The 20,806-nt window shown below is 44.0% G+C and overlaps 1 protein-coding gene and 1 long non-coding RNA gene across 15 annotated transcripts in view; one reads left to right on the forward strand and one right to left on the reverse strand.

Annotated features, from left to right (window-relative positions):
• The window catches only part of KCNH7 (potassium voltage-gated channel subfamily H member 7), a 440,460-nt gene that overhangs the window by 370,485 nt on the left and 49,169 nt on the right, over positions 1-20,806 (reverse strand). The gene's annotated exons all lie outside the window — the stretch shown is intronic.
• LOC128329872 (uncharacterized) overlaps positions 4,069-20,806 on the forward strand; it is a 35,314-nt gene continuing 18,576 nt past the window's right edge. The window contains exons 1-5 of one of the 3 annotated variants that reach the window (XR_008309830.1): positions 4,069-4,190; positions 5,961-6,080; positions 9,819-9,938; positions 13,988-14,188; positions 16,565-19,669. This is a non-coding gene — a long non-coding RNA (uncharacterized LOC128329872). Of the gene's footprint in view, positions 4,191-5,960; positions 6,438-9,818; positions 9,939-13,987; positions 14,189-16,564; positions 19,670-20,806 lie in introns of those variants that run through there. The other 2 variants (XR_008309829.1, XR_008309828.1) reach the window with 2 other exon arrangements.

The following is a 20,806-nucleotide window of genomic DNA, read 5'->3' on the forward strand; positions in this document are numbered from 1 at the left end:
AGGGTTGGATCATGGATAAAAGTGCTAGAATCCTCCCCTCTTTGTTCTTCCAGTGTTGTTTCTCCAGAGATAGCTGTTTGTTTAAGTCTCTCTCCTTTCGGCCTTAAGCTCAGCTTTCCTATCCTTTCGTAACTTCTAAATAAATCTTTATAGTTACTAAAGAACTGTCTCAAGAACGCTCGCTTTGTTGCTTCCTCACCAAACTGGTTTTGCTTTGCTGTTTGGGGACTGAACTGCCATTCTTCCCCTACACCCCTAAGAGAAATGGAGCCTTGTCAAGTGCCATCTCGGAAGGCACTCATGGAGCAGTTGGAAGTGTAGTCCTTCCAAACACTTTCCTCACTGAGCTCTAGTGCACACCTTCCAAGATGGTGCTCAGTCTCTGCCTCCCTTAAAGGAGTCCCACTGACACAAAGCACAGCACTGTGTGGTGGGAAAAGTATCTTCTGTACAGTGTTGCGGAGCACATACTTAGGGTTTATGGGAGCCACCACTTGCTCCTGGGCCTTGCAGTGAAGAACACAAGTTTAGTCGGTGCCTGGATGGAAGACTGTCTGATACCCCTATGCATGCTGCTTTAAATTATATGTTAGAAGAAAGGTGGGATATAAGCGAAGTACCCAAGTCAGAACTTCACATGGTGGCTGGAGTGAAAGTATTTCTAGAATAGGACAATGGTGCATTGCTCTTTTTTCAGTGCTACCTCCTCTTTTCAGCAATTGCTTGAACAGTGCGGAAATCCATAAGGAAATGATATGCAAACATTTTCTTTGGGCAAGCAAGAAAACAGCATGCCATTGTGGTGCTTTTTGGTTCATCCATTCCTTGATCCAGGCCAGCTTTTGAATGGGGCTTTAGTTACTTGTATTCCAGTCCTGGAGTGGAGGTAGAGCCAGCAAACAGCCAGCAACAAGAGCACTGAAAAGCAGTCTGCACTTCTCTCTCTGTACATAATATCTATTTCATTCAATGATTAATATTCCTGATTCCATTCCACTGCCTTGTCCTTACATACCACAACTCTTCCCTTGGATTCTACAGCCATGGCAGGCTGAATCGAGCCTCACTATGTCTACCCTAAAATGCTACTGTACCTGCCAGCATTTCACCCACTGCTCAATGGTCTCAGACAGAGGAGTATTTCTTCATGTAGAAGGGACTCTGCATTGAAATAAAATGTGTAAGAAATCAAAGCCCAGGACAACCAAAGGGGCAGCTTCAAAGCTACAGAAACCCAGAGGTGCCCTTTGAACTTCAATGTACATACAACTAGTGTACAGCAGGTGGAAACTTGGCTTCAGACTCCTCATCTTAATTCTGGTGTTAATTTAATAAGTGCAGATGTTTTTATACATGTTGCTTAAATTGGGTTTTGTGTTTCTTGTGCAACAGCTGCCATTCAGGAGGAGAACTGGTCTTGTGGTAGCAAGCATGACTTGTCCCCTTAGCTAAGCAGGGTCCGCCCTGGTTGCATATGAATGAGAGACTAGAAGTGTGAGCACTGTAAGATATTCCCCTCAGGGAATAGAACTGCCCTGGGAATAGCAGAAGGTTCCAAGTTCCCTCCCTGTTAGCATCTCCAAGATAGGGGTGAGAGAGATAACTGCCTGCAACCTTGGAGAAGCCGCTGCCAATCTGTGTAGACAATACTGAGCTGGATGGACCAATGGTCTGACTCAGTATATGGCAGCATCCTATGTTCCTATCTAGAATGCTCAGTGACCTGTCATTTTAATTCTGCCCTTGCTCCAAGGAGCTCAGAACAACATAAAGAATTCTTACCTACTCATTGGTCCTCCCAGATTAGGGATGTGCATGAGCCATTCATGCAGGTGTGGGTGGGGTGGAGAGCAGTTCCTTTAAGGAGCAGGCAAGCAGGTCCTTACCTGCTCTACCATGCCACTTTTCTGGGTGCAGCACTCACTCAAGCAAAGGCCGTGCACAGCTGTGGAGCTGTTCCTGTGTGCTAACGCTGCACGAAGCCTGCAGGCAACAGTGCTGTGGCTGCACATGGCCTTTGCTCAAGCAAGCACCGTGCCTGGAAAAGCAGCAGGGTGGCAGCAGAGCAGGTAAGGACCTTCTTATCTGCTACTTAAAGGAACTGTTGCCCACCCTGCCGAACCGGTTTGGCTACAGGTGCCTGAGCCAGTTCGGCGCTCCCCAAAGGATACGCAGAACTGGCTCATGCACATCCCTATCCCAGATGGGTCCTCATGAGTCTTCCAGATAAACTGTGTGATGTGAGAACCTGGAGTTTTTCTCACAACCACAGATTCCTGGGTAGGAGAAGATCAACCCAGGAATTTCTAGTCGTCTGGGGCAGCAGGAGCCCTCCTAACTCAGCCATACTGAACCTGGGTAGCCCAGATTTGTTACCCAGGTTAAAAGTGAAGTAAGAGGATAACCAAGCCCATCTTACCTTTTTTTTTTTTTTTGGTTGTTTGCGCAGCCACACCATTTAAAGCTACTCCTGGGCTGCCAGCAGCCATTTTAACTATAGAGCCAGATAGAAAGAGGGGTCAGGCAGAGTGGAGCTGCTGTGGTAGAGTGGGCTGCCTCTCCGCTGCTCCTGCACTGCATTGTGGATTTGCTGGAGGCCCCAGCTCCTAAATTGAGCTCTGGAGAATGCTGCTGCAGTGTCCATGTGGGGGCACACACGGGAGATCAAAGAGCACCACTTGCCAGCCAGCTGTTGCTTTCTGAGAACAACCAGTTCCTTTTCTGGGAAATAGGGAATGGGGCCTGGTTATTCTTGAAAAACAAGAGCTGGCCAGCAGATGGCACTGTGAAGATCATGAGCTTTCCCAGACAGCAGGCTTTAACACAAGTTTTCTGTGAGGCTTTACTGCAAGTTCGAAGTTTCCCCCACAAATGATGCAAAAAGTGGATTTTTAAAACTCTGGATATAAATCGGGCTACACTCTAACGCATAATGAAAAACCCAAATTGTGTGTGAAGTGCTTCCTGATAGCGCGTAGGAATTTGGGGTGAATTTGACTGATATGTGAATGCACACCTCCATTCCGGAGGAGATGTGAACTAAAAGCTGGGTGCAAAAAACATCCATGTGAGGTCCCTGCCCAGTGCCTAAACAAAGCGAGAGTGAAATCCTGCTGGGAAAGAGGGTGAAAGGCTGCAGTAGTATGTGGAGGGCGAATAAGCTTTTGCTTAGAACTTGTGGACAAACATCTCACATCATGCAGTGTATTGCCATCTAGAAGGACCTCGTGGTATCCTTTCAAGAACCCAGTGACCATGGAGAACTGCTGGCCAAGGGTCAGTGACCCACTAAGCATCATAGCTGAGTAAGAATTTTAGCATATGTCTCCCATTCCTAATCTGACACTCTTATCCACAAAGGATCTCTGCATACTTCTACCATTGGGGGAAACTTTCTGACGTTACTAGGTAGAAATGGGTACACATACACTACATTATTAGCAAGTGCCTGCTTCTAATCTATTTGTGGCTCTGTTGAAGCTTCTGAGGAATGTGTGCACAAAGGGAATGTGTGAACAAGGCCTGTCATGTGATTCCTTCCACACAGATGTGGCCCGTCCATGAGCTGGGCTGTTCATATAGGAAAGAACTACCTTAGCAGTCAGCTCCTCCTAAGTAGGCAAAGAGGCACCCAGTAGCAGCTGGTGGGCATTGGAGCAGGGGGTGGCAGCAGGAGAGAACCTGGTCACTAGACAGAAGCCTACCCGCCCCGCTTTCCTCCATGCCAGTGGGCTTGGGTATTTACTCAAGCCTGCCAGCACTGAGGAAAACAGAAAGAGAAAGAAAACAGAATACAGAAAAGTTTTGTGGGGTCGGGGGGAAGAAGACAGAAAGCAAAAAAGCCAGGGCAAAAAACAGTAAGAGGGACAGAAGGGAGAAAGCAAGGATTATATTCCCCACTCCCATCAAACAGGCTAATAAAAGATCAGACTTGCCTGCAGCCAGAGGATTCTCCAGTGCAGGGAGCTCCCTCCCTCCAGCCCTGCCTGCAACTTCCTCTATTGGTCTTACTGGCTGGAACAGCTGCTACTCAAGCTGTTCCAGCTAATCTGATTCCAGGAAGACCATTCAACCCATTATTTTAGTTCTTCTTGGGGAAGTGCCAAGAGGAGCCTCCTAGGAATCAGATGGGCTGGAGCAGCTTGAGTAGCAGCTATTCCAACCAGTAAGACCGAAACAAGAAGTTACAGGTAGGGATGTGCATGAACCTGTTTGGAGGCCCTTTTACGGGCCACTGAACCGGTTCAAACACGGGGCCGGTTCGAAGTTCGACAGGGAGGTGCCTCTTTAAGGGCAAGAGAGGGTGCACTTACCCCCCCCGCTGCTGCTCCCCCCCCCCGCTGGCGCTCATTACTGTTAAAAACCTTCAGGGCAGCAGCGTACCTCCCTGCCGCCCCGTTGTTCTCCTCGGCCAGAAGTCTCCCTTTTGTCTCTTTTTAGATTATGGGCCTGTGACCCCTGCAGGGCCAGAGACAAGGGAGCACGGGCTCCTGAGATGAGTGCCCAAGCCAAAAGCCTGTGGGCCAAAAGCCAATTAGAGCGGTGTGTGTGTGGGGGAATACTAAGGCGTGGGGCGAGTGGCAGGACAGGCCCACCCCCCAACCATACCTGTGGTCAGTAGAACCAGAAGGCAGGGCTTGACTTTAAGGCAGGGCACCTCCTCATTGGAAGGTAGACATAGGAAGCAGCAACCGGAAATTGTGTGGTGGTTGACCAGCTATGGAAGGTCAAAGGACCTCTGCTCGCTAGGGAGCAGTGCTTTCCTGTATTATTATTTTACATTTATATCCCGCTCTTCCTCCAAGGACCCCAGAGTGGTGTACTACATACTTGAGTTTCTCTTTCACAACAACCCTGTGAAGTAGGCTAGGCTGAGAGAGAAGTATTTGGCCTAGAGTCACCCAGCAAGTCTCATGGCTGAATGGGGATTTGAACTTGGGTCTCCCTGGTCCTAGTCCAGCACTCTAACCACTACACCACGCTGGCTCTCTGTGAGCTCTGACCCACTGACAATGGCATTAAAAAGCCAAGAGGAGAGGGCACCAAGGGGCAAGGGCACCCAAGGAAGGATTACTGTTGCCTGTTTGATTAACCAGGAAACAAACCATTACACTGATGCGAGGCCATTCTTTTGCAAGTCATTCTATGCAGACTCCAGGGCCCTATGACACTGAGCTCCCCCTATGGGAACATGAGAGCATCCAGGGCCCGTTTAGGACAGGGAACCATCCTCTTGCTCTTTTTGTTAGTAGACCACTTAACTGTTGTTGAGAAGCAGGTCATATATATTCAAAATAAAATAAATAGTAAATAGTCCCAGCTATGCAGTGCAAGAAGCTGTACTGACCCTGCAGCATCAGACTTGACTAAATAGCTCGCTGGTTAGGTTTACCACATCCTCTTTAGAAGAAAAGTCAAATTGACTCTAACAAGAGGCAGGAAATATAGCTACCACATATCTTTATATGTAAATGTATAAATTTAGTGGTTCTATGAAAGTCTTTTCTAGATGAGCCCCACACACAAAAAAAAACTAGACTGTGAGAGCTAGGCTATGTTGTCAAGGTAACAGGAGAACTGAATTGGAGTGAGAGTTCAGCGCTGTGGAAGAGAGGCCCGTAAAGGGGGTAAAGTTAGAATTAAAACACTACCTTGGGAAAATGTGTTTTGGCAGTCTCCACATGTGGCATGTGGAGACATCTGCCATGTGGCATGTGGAGACATCTCCACATCTGCCATGTTTGGCAGTCTGCACATGTGGGCTGTAATGCTTAAATCTACCCTAAGTATTAAGATTTGGGAGAACAGTCCACATATTGACTATATTATTCAAATAATAACAGTGAGGTCACAGATGCAATATGTAGTTGCAATATGTAAAAGAGTCTGCCATAGGGCAGTTGCTTTTAAACTCTCTGCTTTTGCTTATGTAGATTCTTGTGTGTCTTTCCCTCTAATAGGTGTACTAATACTACTGATGATGTAGAGCCACAAGAATTGCCTTGCAAGATCCACTGATTACTAGTCCAGCATGCCATGATCCAGAGGAGCAATCACATCCAGTCTTTTCCTTTCAGAAGGTGCCCCTAAAGAATCCCTAAACTTGTTTTAAACTCTCTTGCATTCAGAAAGCAATTTGATTCAACCACTTTTTAAAAAGGAAAATCCCACTGGTATGGGAAAAATGCCATCTCCATGATAAACTCTAGGAGGCAGACTGTCTACAGTTAGTCCCTCTGATTCTTCCTAGTGATTGGCAGAACTAAGGATTTCCTTTAAACAAAGTGATGTGCCAACAAAATGCTAATATGAACCCAAAATGTAAGTTGCAAGTGTTTCAGCCCTTAACCTAAACAGAACAGGCGCACAAGTAATGATGCTCTGCTACCCACCAGTCACACAACACATACTGATGAAACTACGTACTGCTATAGATGGTAGGTGAGAAAAACAACATCTTCTTAGGATTTTAAGGCCAAATATGTGGAAGTGTGTCTAGTCATTTTAGCACCACTTTGAATGATTACCTCAAGGAACTTCCAAAATGGTGGTGGTGGAGAAGCTTCTCTAGGTCATAGTGTGCATCCAGTGATGTCATCAGCCCATAGCTCACATGTCTGGCCCTTATCTCACTATCTTGCAACTATCTGTCTGTCCATCTATCCATCTTCAGTCTATCAATCAATCAATCTATCCATCCATCCTATTTCCTTTATTTATTATTTGTCCTTAGAGGGAACTCTGTAGAGTGGACTGAGATTTATCTTGGATTCTGCATGATGAAAAATAAGTGACCGCAGGTTGGCACTAAGACCAGCATATGGAGGCCATAATGAGCTATTGCTATGCGGTGGTTGATCATCAGAAGAGTTGGATAGTTTTCCTCCGTGCAATGATATATGGGCCTTTGTGGCAATCTGGAGAAAAGAAAAATCTGGAAAGTTGTTTGAACTACATGTGGAGCCACTGTGCACATGGATACCTTGCCACAAGGGAGTTTTAAGGTGGCCTCAGCATGGTGGTTATTAGTGTACACCAGCTCTGAGCAATCTTGCCTACAATAGTTGATCTTATCTGTAGTGTTCTTTATCTATGGTACTTACTATGCTGCTCATGGATGCGTGCCTATGAAAGCTAGATATGCATTGATTTACTGCAGTGAATATATTCTGGACATATATTTATGTCCTTTGGTTCAAATCTGTGCTTTGTTATAGCAGTATAATTCCCTTAAAGTCACTGTGATTGATATTAATGGATGAAAGTTCAGAATTTAATCCAGTACATTCTGATGATTATAATACAATTTCACACATTGGCACTAAGATTTCATAACCCTTGTTTCCTTGCTCATTAAACAGAACAATTAGCTCTAAAAAATATATATCTATATCTATATATCGAGCCAGGCTATATTATTTGGGTGGCTACATTAATTAGGCAGAGGATTAATTGTGCTTCATTGCAATATCACTCAGAATTAGGTGTTATGTGATCTCTATGCAATGCAATTACTTTGCAATTAGAAAGCAATTTTTTCTATATCAAAATATATTTGTACTTATTGCAGACAGGAAGAGATATATCTACTGTACTTTTAATAAGATCATTAGAAACAAATTTCTTTCTTTAAACCTGCAAATTCCTATCACTATTTGCTTTATTTAAAATATTCCATATTTTTTGCTACTTCTGCCAACAATTTGGCTTTTTTGTTCTTCTGCTGTCCTAAGAAGCTTAGATATTTAATCCTCCTCGCCCTCAAAAATCCTCATATAAAGTTAAATCTATGTTGTTCTAAAATTCAGTAATATAGGAAATCATTCTTGCGGTTGAAGTAAACATGCCTGCAGATCCAGATTGTGATTAAACATGTTTGAGATTAACTGCCAATATCAGTGAAGGAGAGACGATTAGATAATGTAGGTTTTCAGTGACATTTTTGACTGGTGACATTTCAGCTGCTCTTCTACTCAGCAAAGGCATAGTGATTCAAAGATCCAAGGCTCTCATGACTATCTCTTCTCATTCCAGAGGTAAGGTTATGCCACATTTGGAGTCCATCATCTATTGTCAGTGGCACAAGAGCACTCATATGCCTCCCTTAAGTTGCAAACCTGCCCCAAAGAAGAGAGCTGAAATTTCAACCTCAGGCTGCTTTCATGTTCTAAAAAGGCATAAGCAGCAGCATTACACACCAATTTGATATCAACAGAGACAGCCAATTATACATTTGCTAGCTTTGCATTTTTGAAGCAACATATCTCCTTGAATGGCACAGCTGAACATTGCGATCACTCCTGTGCCTAAATGAAACCCTCCCACACCTTGTCCAGAGCACTGTGTGCTAATGCTGGTAATATTCCAGGCACAGTTATACTATGAGGCTATTCTCACGAGCAGCCTAACCCAGGTTAGGGCAGCTCAGCCTGGGTTAGGTTGCTCATGTGGAGTGCTAGGATTGTTCCAGATCCTAGTGCTCCTGCTTGGCCTAACCCTACTTTTTACCATGGCATTTAGCCACGGTTAAGGGCACATGTGTGTCCTTAACCCCAGTGCTAGAGTTGTATGCACGCAGCCCGAGCATACACCAAACCAGGTAGCAAGAGCGCCCGGCTGAGGGAGGATCCAGGAGTGCAGTGCCTTGAGGGATGAGGGAGGGCTTCCTCTTCTGGCTTCCTGCTCTGCCGCTCACCACCAATCATGTGTCGGGTGAACGGCAGAGCCTGGAAGGGGACGGAGATAATGTGCGACATGATCACAATCCCTGGTGGGGCAGAGGGCTGGCAGGCAGAAGCCTATCTCCCTGCCAGCCCTCCTCCCCACCAGGGATTGTGGTTGTGTGCACAACCTTTACGTCTCATGGAAAAAATCAGTATTTTTGAATCTTGACTTGGAATTCTATATATTACTGTGGTGGAAAAAAGGCCCCTCTGTTTCTTCAGAGCTGTGAGGTATTCTAGTGCAGTCTAAGGGGGCTTTGACTGCTGACGTTAAATAAAACCTTTCCCCAGCTTCATGGAGACTAATTCTTCTGTTTCTTAGCTGCAAGAATCACCTTGGCCAGGATGTTTTCCCTAGCCCCCCCACCCGTCCCGCTTAATAAATTACTCTTATAATTTAAAAAAGGCGTTCAGAAGCATAGGACCATGGCAACTATGATGGGGCAAGTAGCACAGGTTTGCCACAGATCTGGTCTATGCATGCAGCAGAATGAAGTGGGAGAATGGACTGTACCAGGCTACAGATGGAGGGGTGCCATTTTAATGCCCCTCCTTGTAAAACTTCTTGCAAATATTATTATAACGAATGTTTCTGTACCACTTCTCAACAAAACCTTTCAAAAAGTGGTTGCCTAGAAAAAGAAATGAGATGGTTCCCTGTCCCCAAAGGGCTCACAATCTAAAAAGAAACACATACACCAGCAACAACTACTGGGGGGATGCTGTGCTGGGATTGGGTGGAGACAGTTGCTCTCCCTCTGATAAATACAAGCAAATCACCACTTTGAAAAGGTGCCTCTTTCCTCAGCAGGGGTAATAAAAAGAGTAAAACAAAACAAAACAAATAGCAAATCTGAGAGAAAGTTTCTGCTCCCTGCTGTTCTGTTTGCAGGAAAGTTTTTTGCTGGTGGGTGGGGAGGTTAAATAACAGCAACAGAATAGGAGAACATTCCAAACGGTGTTCCCACACCTTCCATTTGCAGTGACACACACAGCCCAACTGTGTCTACTTTCTGTAATGCTTTCCTTTTAAATCATTGTCCCTCCTGTGACACTGTTTCCTCTTTATGTTTGTGTGTGTGCACATGGCACCAGAGTTTACCGACTTCCTTTCTGCCACCGCCACCCCATAACCACCTATCAAGATAGAAGATCCTGCAGAACATGGTGGAACTGCAGCTCTTCTATAATGAGGACAACCCAACCCAGTGCAGGGTGAGATTAAACGTTCTTACATGAAATGAATGAAACTGTTGCGGTCAGTTGACTTAACACGTGCTGGCCTCAGAATCTAGTACAAGACAGGTGACTGGAGAAAAAAAATTAATGCAACACTTGAAGGAAGCAGAGAAGAACTTTAACCAAGGTGCAAGGTGAGAGCTCAGGGAGGTCTTCTTGGTGTGAGAATGTTGGTGTACAAGAGTGTTCCTAGTTTCAGTTGTGAAATGATGGGAGGGCATATAGATACAGTCCATTCTATCACCTCAGGACTCTTCCACTTCATTACTATCTCATTTTGCTGCATGAGCACAGCAGCAATATGGAGTAGGGATGTGCATGGTCCGGAGCAGTCTGGACCAGCACCGAAGGGGGGCCTGCATTTTAGGGCGGGGAGGGCTTGTTTACCCCTCCCGCCTCTTTGCCCCCGCCAGTGGCCGTAATCTATGGTAAAATTGGGGCGCTGGAAACCAGCCGCCCCAGCCGCCGCCGCTTCCGCCGCGCCCCCCCCCCCCCCGTGAGCAGATTAGAGAAGGAAAGGCTACTGCCGCCCCGCCACCCGCCACCCCCCCCCCATGAGTGCTCACCAAGTTTAAAGAAATTAGAGAGGAGCTCGCAAACAGAGCTCCTCTCTTATCGAAGCCTCCGGCCCAACTGGGGCTTTGGGCGCGCGCGCACACGCGCGCTAGAGCTCTTTATCCGCTAGAGCTTTTGCGATCGAAGGCCCGGTCTACCCGGCTTCTTCCCGGCGGGTAGACCGGGCCTCCGGCAAAAGCTCTAGTGGATAAAGAGCTCTAGCGTGCGTGCGCACGCGCCCAAAGCCCCAGTTGGGCCGGAGGCTTCGATAAGAGAGGAGCTCTGTTCGCGAGCTCCTCTCTAATTTCTTTAAACTTGGTGAGCACTCATGGGGGGGTGGCGGGTGGCGGGGCGGGAGGGCGGCAGTAGCCTTTCCTTCTCTAATCTGCTCACGGGGGGGGGGGGGAAGCGGCGGCGGCTGGGGCGGCTGGTTTCCAGCGCCCCAATTTTACCATAGATTACGGCCTCTGACGGGGGCAAAGAGGCAGGAGGGGTAAGCAAGCCCTCCCGCCCTTAAAGTGAGACCCCCCCACCCGGACCCGGACCGGCCCAGTCCGAACCGGTCCGGCAGTTCGGAGGCCATTAGAATGGCCTCCAGACCGGTTCGGACACACCCCTAATATGGAGCTTTAGCCAATCCTCATGTTGAAAGATGGAAAATGGATATTTTATAATAATTTTAGCTAAAGTGGTCATTACCTTAGATGGGTCACCTACTCTGTTCCCTGCAAGAGACTGTTCTTGGTATAAGTTGAGGAACAGAATGGAAAAGTTCCTTCCTCCAGGTGTTCCTTGCTCAGTTTCCAGCATGGGTCTCAGAGACACAGGGACAGGGTGGGGGAACTCCAGCTGTTGCACTTGCCAGCCAAAGTGGGTCGCTCCTTGAGCTCCAGAACTCACAACCTTCCTTTCAGGCCATCATCCCCCTGGAGCCCCCAGCATCTGTTTGTAGGTCTTATCTCATCTCTCTAGGACATAGGGGGGAAGTGGCCTGATGGGTACCCTTACCCACACCATTGGGTGTAAAGCTGTTAAGATCTGTATGGGTCAGAATGAAATTACAGCTCCTTAGAAAGGAAGTTTTCCAAATGCTTTGAGATCAGCGTGTCTCATCTGTATATTCTGTAAGAAGAAAATATGTTCTTCAGACGCCTCTGTTATTTTTATTGGATGTGGTGCCTAATTATAGCTTTATGCTTAAAGCCATGATAGCTATCATAACAACCACTGTAAAATTTAAAATAATTATCCTTTACCACAAACAGAGCAATTTCAGTATTACCATTCTGGATTTTTAAAAAACCACCCAAAAACTCCAAAATCCGTCATTTAGTTCTTAAACTATCTAGTTTAGCAAGGACCTCTAAATTAAATATTACCACAGAGATTAAAGCAGTACAGTGTATTGCTCTATGGATAAGTGAAGCAAGTTTTCACCACAGCTTGGAGGAATTGTATTAGTTTGAAAAGTAAGATTCTTATGCTGTGTCTAGTATGCTGCTGAGGCAATGCTGCAATCACCATGCTAGCTTTTAACCCTAGTGAATTATATAGTGAGCCCTTTCTCATGATCATATGAGAGGGCCTGAAGGCAGGCAGCGGGGAAGGCAGCAGAAGCTCACCTTCCATGCAGAAGATCCTCATGGTGTTGCTGGGTACACAAATCACACACGCCCCGATGATCTGCTGCTGCCCTAGGTAGTGCGGAGCTGCAGGGGTCAAGACATGTTGTCCCAGCCCCTGGAAATTCCCACAATGCACCATGTGAGTGTATGGTGCATTGTAGAGATCCCCCCCGCCCAGCAATGAGCAGGCACTCATCAGTGTTTCTGCACTGCCTGAAAGCAGCTGGTGCTGACACATGGTCCAGTAAATGGGACTAAGGGAGCACTTGCTCCCTTAAACTGCCTGGCTTCTTAGCCAGATTTGCCACTGAGCCACTGCTGGGCTGCTCCTGGCAGTTCCCACAGGCAGCCAAGCCTGGGCTTAGTTGCCCTAGCCCAGTCTTGGCTGCTCATAAGAACAGCCTCTATGCCCTATTTAAATATCCATCATGTATCAACACTTCGTTGGTAATGAACCACTTCAGCAATTTGCCAGAGACTGGTATGTTTAGGATGGATTCAGAAGTTATATTAACAACTAATCAATTGGGCAATAATTTCATTACATATATATACAGTATTTTTAGGAATTTAAGAGGTTAGTTCCGGAAGATTCACCATGTGATAAAAGCGCTATATGATCAAGTTAGCATATGATAATTGCCATATACATAATTAGCATGGTTATCTGACTAACCCTTAGAGCATGGAAAGTGTGGAAATACTTTGTCGGGAGGACTCCTTGAGCACATATCAGGAGCTCATAAAAAGAAGATCTATAATAGCTGGATAAGAGCATCCTGTTTCCCATTTACCTTCATCACATAGCCCCAGAAAACCCACAAGCAGGCCATGGAGGCAATAACCCTGTGCTGTTGACTTCTAGACACCAGAGGAGACATGAGCAGACAACACACACACGCACACCCTGCCACAAATAGCTTACCTCTAACTAGCCCCATGGCTGGACTGCTGTGGTTACTTGAAGGAAAGGTACTTTCACATACTAAGAACGTTTTTATTATCATCAATGAACATATGCAAAGAGCAGGTCCCCAAGCAATCACTTCCATCTGAGTGACCAAACCTGAATAGAGAAGAGAATTTTCAACTCCACTAAAATCAACAAGCCTTCAGAGAAAATGTTTTTAGGATGTAACATGCAGTTATGTCTTTTTCAGAAATCTAACACATGGAATAAAGCTTGCCCCCTCTAAAAATATACTTTGTCCTTTAAGTGTCCTTTCAAGATGAAAGGAAGGATCTTCCATTAACATTGAATGGGGTTGGGAGGGAAAGGAGTTAATAGTGAAATGGGCTGGGGGAGGATTTAGGTTTTGTAAGCCAAGGTGTGTGGTGGTAGTGGAACATATTTGGGCCACGTGGCAGCTAAAATTGTGAAGAAGAAATGATGCCTGATTCACAGAAGAGGCAATTGGCGCATTGTGGGTAATGGTGAGAGCCTATTTTCAATAGATTGCTCACCCTAAAGCATTTGGAATCTTTTGCATAAGCAATAGGAGAGTGTCATATACTTTTATAGCTTGCTCAAAATATATATGAGTTCATGTTTCCATACCGGGACTTGAAAACCAGCCTGGAACTAAAGCTGTAGCATAGCTTGTTTAGTCCTGTCTAGATGTATGCTATTAAACCAAAGTATTCTGAGTTGAAAACTGCACCATTCAACTTCAGTGGCGGTTCGATGGAAGCTTTCCCAAATGGCACTTCTAATATAAAGGATATGATAACCCTCCATGTCAGATTGGCTTTTTCTCTGACCTTCTCAGATGGAGCTGATATTCAACTCTACCAGTTAGCTCTTAGTGAGCACATAATGGCTGTTTGTCTGTGCCCTCCCTGCAGGTTGGTTTTTCTTTGAGAAACCCAGTGGGATTACCTCAGTCGAAATGTCAAAGTTCTAGTCTGCTATCAAAATAAGTGCGGCGTCATGTTATCCTTTTAAGAAAGCTACTGTTTTAAAGGCGCAAGCCCTTCTTTTATGCAGTGATGGGAAGATTTCAAGAGAAATCGCTGTAATGGCTGAGAGGTTACTTTTCATATCAGGTACCCAATCCATATTCTTGAAACCTAGTTCTCTCATGAGTGTGACTTTCCTGCTAACCTTGAGATTCTCTCCCCTAGTTGTTTGCACATAAAAATAGAGCAATTACCTATTGCTGGATTTGATATTCATGAAAAAGCTAGAGATTTGTCCTTCCAGCTCCGGGTTTCAGCTACCAAATAGAGCAATTTACATTGTGCCTGAAGGTGTTCACTTAAGGCAGGGAATGGAATAAAAACCAGTAGTTTGCTTCAAGCAGTTAAAATTACCGTTACCTTGGTAGTGATAGTCTAGCTCTCTGTTACGTATTCACAGAAGTGGTATTCAGTGGATGCCATTTAGGGGGATTTAGTCCTGGAGGTGCCTCCAAATGTCTGTCTCAAATAGATATGATAAAGACTGGGGGTTTGTTAGTTGCACACAACTCCCGAAAAGCTAGAACCATTGGCTATTTCCCCCCATTTAAAATAGAGAGGAAAAGATAATTGAAAGGGGGGAGGGGAGGTTAAAACTACACAAGATGTTGAATCTGTCATTAGAAGACAAATTTAACCAAGAAGTGCACTGGAAACGGTCCAGATATTCAGTAAAATATAGGGTCCCAAATTAGATCGGGGGGTGGCACATGGTGAGGGTAGAGCGCACCACTTTCCCCCTAAATTACTTTGGCACCAAAGTTCTCCCCAAAGCAAGAGTCCCGCCTCCCAAGTGTTCCAAGGCATAGTCTAAGGGCACATGAAACAGCTACTTTGCTGAAGCTAAGCAGGTGTAGATCTGGTCACCTAGATGGGGCAATCATCTGGAAACCCCGTGTAGGCCACCTTGAGCTCCATGAGGGAAGAAAAGTGGGATATACACATAATAATCAGACAGACAGACTTGGTTGTACATATATGTTGAAATCTACTTGGATAATGTAAGTTCAGATCCAAATGTCACAAATCCTCACAAGAAATAAATCTGGAGACTGAATTGTGAACTGGGTATTGGTGTCACCATCTGTATGGTAAAAGTCATTTTCCAGCTTCTGCCTCTTGGTCACTTCCAGTGTGATGTGTCCTACTGTGAAGTTGGACCCACCATACCTGAAGCCTAGTATGACCAAAGGAAGAGAAACATCTCTGCGCCCTGCAATTCTCTTTCTTGGTCTATTCCTCCTCACCTCCCACCCCACTTCCCACAGAAAGCTACAGCGCTAAGGATTGCCAGCCAGGCATATCCAAATTCATTATATTTCTAGCAAGATCCAAGAATCAATTGACTTATGGGACAAAGAAAAGCACCATAAATGACTAAAAGGCAGAGCAGAAAGTTCACTGTAGTGGGGGCTACACTTGTCCAGTGCTGGGTCCTGATGTCCCCAGATGCTGGGCCAATAGCTCAGTAGTCTTCTAGGTTCCAGTCCCCCCCCCCCCTTCTTACACAGAAGTGAATAGATGACATGCATCAGGGCTATCAGGAACTTCTACAGAAGGGAACTTGCTACAGCATCTCTTGGCCATAATAAATCTTGATGTGTGGGAGGATTTGCTTCCTATTTCCATGTATTTTGCCAATAAAAAAGTGTGTGCACTATTTACATCAAATATGTGAATTCTGTAGTGAGGCATCCATACCTAAATTCAATATATGCATTAGGAGGGTGGAAAAAGTACAACAGACCTAAACTCCAGAATTGGCCACAAGAATCTGATTAATTCAAGCAGCATCCCCAGCTATTTTTGCATATGTTGATATGTTAATAGGAGCTAGGAAGTGGAAGAAAGCCATTTTAAAATCTAATATAAATGTCAGTCTATGGGGTTTTTACATTCAGACGTAGGAAGTACAAATAGCCCTTTTAGACCAGTGTGTGACACCCCTGGATTGAACAATATTTGCTCCTATTTCTGTTTTTGGTTTTTTAATTGATTCCTTGGATAAAATATCTGGAGTGGATAAAACCAAAGGATTTCCATTCAAAAGGGTAGTCAAAACTGGAATCCCCAAGACAGCAATAGCAAGTATGTCATTTAAATTACTAAGCGATTGAAAGGGCTATGCTGTTTTTATTGTAATTCATCATTGTCATCATTTATGGGGCACCTGGGAACAATAAAGAAGAGGGGAAGCTCTTGCTTTGGAATAAATTGTTATAGTCACAGCAAACGGAGAAAAGGTAAAATTATTGAGCATTGTTAAATATAAGGAAATAATTTGATGTTTCTCAAACTTTGCTAGGAGGAAACATGCAGAATTGGCATGTTAATGATTTAGTTCCAGGTCTTTGGGTGAAGGATTGTGATGGGGTTCTAGATTATCTTACATATGCTACTAACCTATCCTGAGGGGCTTGTGAGATATTTTACATTTGATTAGTGGCATGTTGTCATTTTCAGGCTTTTTACCTCTTCTAAGCCACTCAGCATGGATCTATCACCACCACTAACAGAAGATGTAATAAGTTGTGATAAACCTTTCAACTTGTGCAGAAGTCAAATGGAAGCATGCGATGGGAGACAGTTTGTTTTCTGAGGGCAAGATAGTGGGTGGTCCCTGAGACAGGCACACCTTCTTCCTTGGCACTCCCTTTCAGAATACATAGAGTGCCTCTTCTTTCTCCTCCTCAAACCTCAGCCTGAATCCTTATGACAAACTTTAACTCCAGTTGTTCAAACCAAACCCAAGTCTATGTAATTCATTTTTTCACATTTATTTGTTGCTTCCACTGACTTCCCTCCCCTCCCTCTGTTGTCCCTCCCCATTGTCAAAATGTGGATTGTAAATTCCTTGAAGGTAAGACATTTTGCTTATTAAACTGTGTACTGTGCCATGTACATTGACTGCACTGGCTGACATCCTGACAAATGAAGCACTTGTGGAGGAATGTTGTGTTAACACAAAGCTGTTGTGATAGCTACTTGTGCTATGTATGGAGCTTGTGTTCCAAACTAGTGTTGTGCTGCTGCATGCATCCTTGTGCACTATAGCACAATTCTGCAAAGCCCAAATTGTTAGTGCAACTATGCAGTCTTCTTGTACTAGTGCAACTTTGCTTGTTATGCAAGTGCATTAGTGCATTAGTCAGGATGTCATCCATTGTATTATTATTATTAGTAATACTACTACTACTACTAGTAGTACTAGTAGATCCCCTGCTAACTTGGCAAAGAGGCACCTTTTACCATGGTGATTCTCTTTATTTAGCAGGGGGAGAGTAACTGGCCCTATCCATGCCCAGCACAGTACCTCCAGTGACTGTTGCTGGTGTCTATCTTATGTTTCTTTTAGATTGTGAGCCCTTTGGGGACAGGGATCCATCTTATTTATTTATTATTTCTCTATGTAAACCACCCTGAGCCATTTTTGGAAGGACGGTATAGAAATCAAAATAAAATAAAATAGAATAAAATAAAATAAAATAAAATAATATTAATAATAACTATTATTAATCCATTGAGCCAAACCTGAACTAGACTCATGAATGGGCAAGTCAGAAGTAGATTCCCCCCTCCTTCCCCCCGGTGCAGTTTTAAGAAGTTTGGCATTCATCATCATCATCATTATCTATTTGATTTTCTTTTTCCAAGCACTAGGTAGCCAGAATTATCAGAAACCAATGCATAAAGGGAGAAGCTGAGCAATTAATTAGAGCTAAGTTGATTAACTGATTAGAGCTAAGATCTTCGCTATTTTTCAAGCAGGGGACATTTGGGCAAAAAATCTTCAATGTGAGAACCATTTCCCCTTATTCTGACTTCCACACAGTTCTGAACTTTTCTCAGTGCTTTAAGAGAGACAGAGCCCTTTCTTCAGAAGAGGCCACTTTGTGGGGAAAGTGGTAGGAATGGCTACACTTCCCAGCACTCCGTGCACACCTTCCAAGACCATGCAGAGGCTCAAGAGGGCCTTTCCCCGGCTTTCGCTCCCCCCTCCACACACACATTGGGCAAAGCATAGCATTGCACAGAGGGAGTGATCATCTCCATATGGTGCTAGGATTACTGTGCAGGGTATTCAGCTTCAGCCGAAACTTCATAAAGCCTCAATAAACAATTAGTCAGAGGGGCACTACTGGCCCTCAGGCCTTACAATGAAGAACCCTGAACTAAGGGAATGGAACATTAGCAGCTTTTCTTCCAAGCAGAAGATGCTTTAGGAAATGGTAGTCAACACCAAGGTTGCAGCTCAAGACTGGTAAGCCCAAACATTCAGGAACAAAGAGATTAATGTAGGTTTCCTTAATGCCTCATGGCTGCTTCACATTTTATGGTGGCAGTTATGATCACCATGGCTACATTCATGTTTTCTGCCAAGGTAGCCACTTTTGGGGAGTTGCTTGACAGTACTCAAGGAACCATGTTCTAGAGGACTGTGATTTATTTACCGTATTTATTCGATTTCTATACCGCCTTTCCAAAAATGGCTCAGGGTGGTTTGCACAGAGAAATAACAAATAAATAAGATGGACTATGATTGACTGCTGGTCCCTGGTATAGGTCCACTGTCCGTTAGGAAAAATGCATCACCTTTTCATTATTTGCATGTTTACCACTGCAAATGAATGTGTAGCACTGGTGTACCCACAACTGACACAAGCCTTATTCACACGTTATATTCAGTGCACTTACAATCTGTGTACAGTGTATGTCTAAATCTGCATGAATATACAGTTATTTAGGTATTATGATCAACAACATTAGGGATGTGTAAACGTGTTCAATATCGAACCGGTTCACTTTGAAGGCTCGACATCAAGCCGAACACCTCCCAGTTCGGTTCGACATTGAGCCGAACACCCCAACCTGTTAGGGGGTTCGACACACACAAAATTTAAAAAATTAACTTACTCCCTCTGGGGGGCTTTTCTGAGGCCATGGGGGGGGTCCCCCATGCCCCCCGGCTTCCATTATGTGTTAATTGTCCAGTCATTACCCAGCCACGCAGAGCCCATTGCACATGCACGGCAGCCTCCAATTGCACACCTGGAACTCAGCCATTGCTTCAGTGAATTTCTTAAAGCGTGTGTGTGTATCTATAATTCATTCATTCATTTATTCATTTAAAAGACATATAAGCACCCTTCAGGAACACTTAGCAAGGCAGTGTACAAGTAAAATAATAAATACAATCTCTCTTTCACACACCCACAGAAGTAAAAATAGCAGTAATGCAACATAATATCATAAAGATGCCATACAATATGAAGCAGAACAAAAGAACTCATTTTGTAGCATTGCAGAGGCTTCGATGAAAACTGAATTGGTGCCCTGAAGAACTGTAGAATTTATTTTATTTTATTTTATTTTATTTTATGTATTTATTTATTTATTTTATTAAATTGCTATACCACCTCATATTAAAAAAATCCCCGGGCTTAGTTCACAATCTAAAAACAACCATTAAAACAATTAATATGATTAAAGCAATTTAAAATACAAATAAAAATATATTCAGTTTTGCCATTAAATATGGCATTCTTTGTGCAGACAGAACCAAAGAAATCAGGCGTGATGTCATGTGGTAGCTAAGCAATGGGGCTATGAACCAGGAAGTCTCCTTCAAATCTCACCTTAGACATAACTCAGCAGTAGATGGGCTTAGGAAATCCACTATCTTTCAGCCTCAGCCTACATATTTGCAATATGTGAATAAGACTATCTTGCAAAAATTATAGAGAACCAATTCAAACTAGTACAACCAGGAGGTAAAGCATTTTGTATATACTGTACCATTTCAAGTTGCAGGTGTGTATGGGGGGCAGAATGCATGTTTGAATGTCCCCCTACAAACAGGCTCCCTGGACATAGAAAACCAGCAAAGAAACAGGTTTTCAGCTACAGCCAGAAGTGTTACTTCCCAAATAAAGCTCTACCACTTGATTCTCTTGATTGTATAAACCGGTCCCGAGATAATGTATGCAAAGTGTTTCATAGGCTATATTTAGTGAGATGCACTATATAAATACGAAGTATTATTATTAAATAAGGCATTCTGAGTAACCTAATGAAGTTTGCCTTTTGTTCATGGGGACGCAGGCTCTCACTGGAAACAAATGACTCAACGTGTTAGCCCAGCGACTGCTTTATCTCATCTGCATGGCTTTCTTTCAGCACCATTTGCCTTCAGAAATGAATGCACTTAAATTAAATACATTACCAAAATATTCATAACTCAAGGCTATAACTCTGTCTGGATCCTTTTTGTGTGTGGCTAATTATATAATTAAAAAGCCTATCAAAGCTTTAGCGCTGTAATTTAAAAATGTCATTGGAATCCAGAAGGACAATGCCCTTATCTATAGTTGGCAGATTCTTCTCTATTTTCAGCCCATTCTTTATAATATTTATCAAAATAACCCCTGATAAATTAATATCAATAGCAATAAAACTTGCATAATGAACATTAATATAAATAAGTCATTCACCTTATTAAAGAGTGGGGGGGAAATGTTGATAAATCTGCTTGCAGTAATTACACTGGAAAAGATCCCAACTAGTACTCCTGCAAACAGAAGAAGTCCTGTTTGTGCAAGGGAGGCAATATTTACCAATATCCCCTTCCCTTTGCAGCCCCCTATAAGCTCCAAAAATATGTCCCCAATGGTTGGGACCATTTGAAGAGATTCTGGAGGGGTGCAG

Source organism: Hemicordylus capensis, chromosome 1, assembly GCF_027244095.1.
Source record: "Hemicordylus capensis ecotype Gifberg chromosome 1, rHemCap1.1.pri, whole genome shotgun sequence".
NCBI classification, from domain to species: Eukaryota; Metazoa; Chordata; class Lepidosauria; order Squamata; family Cordylidae; genus Hemicordylus; species Hemicordylus capensis.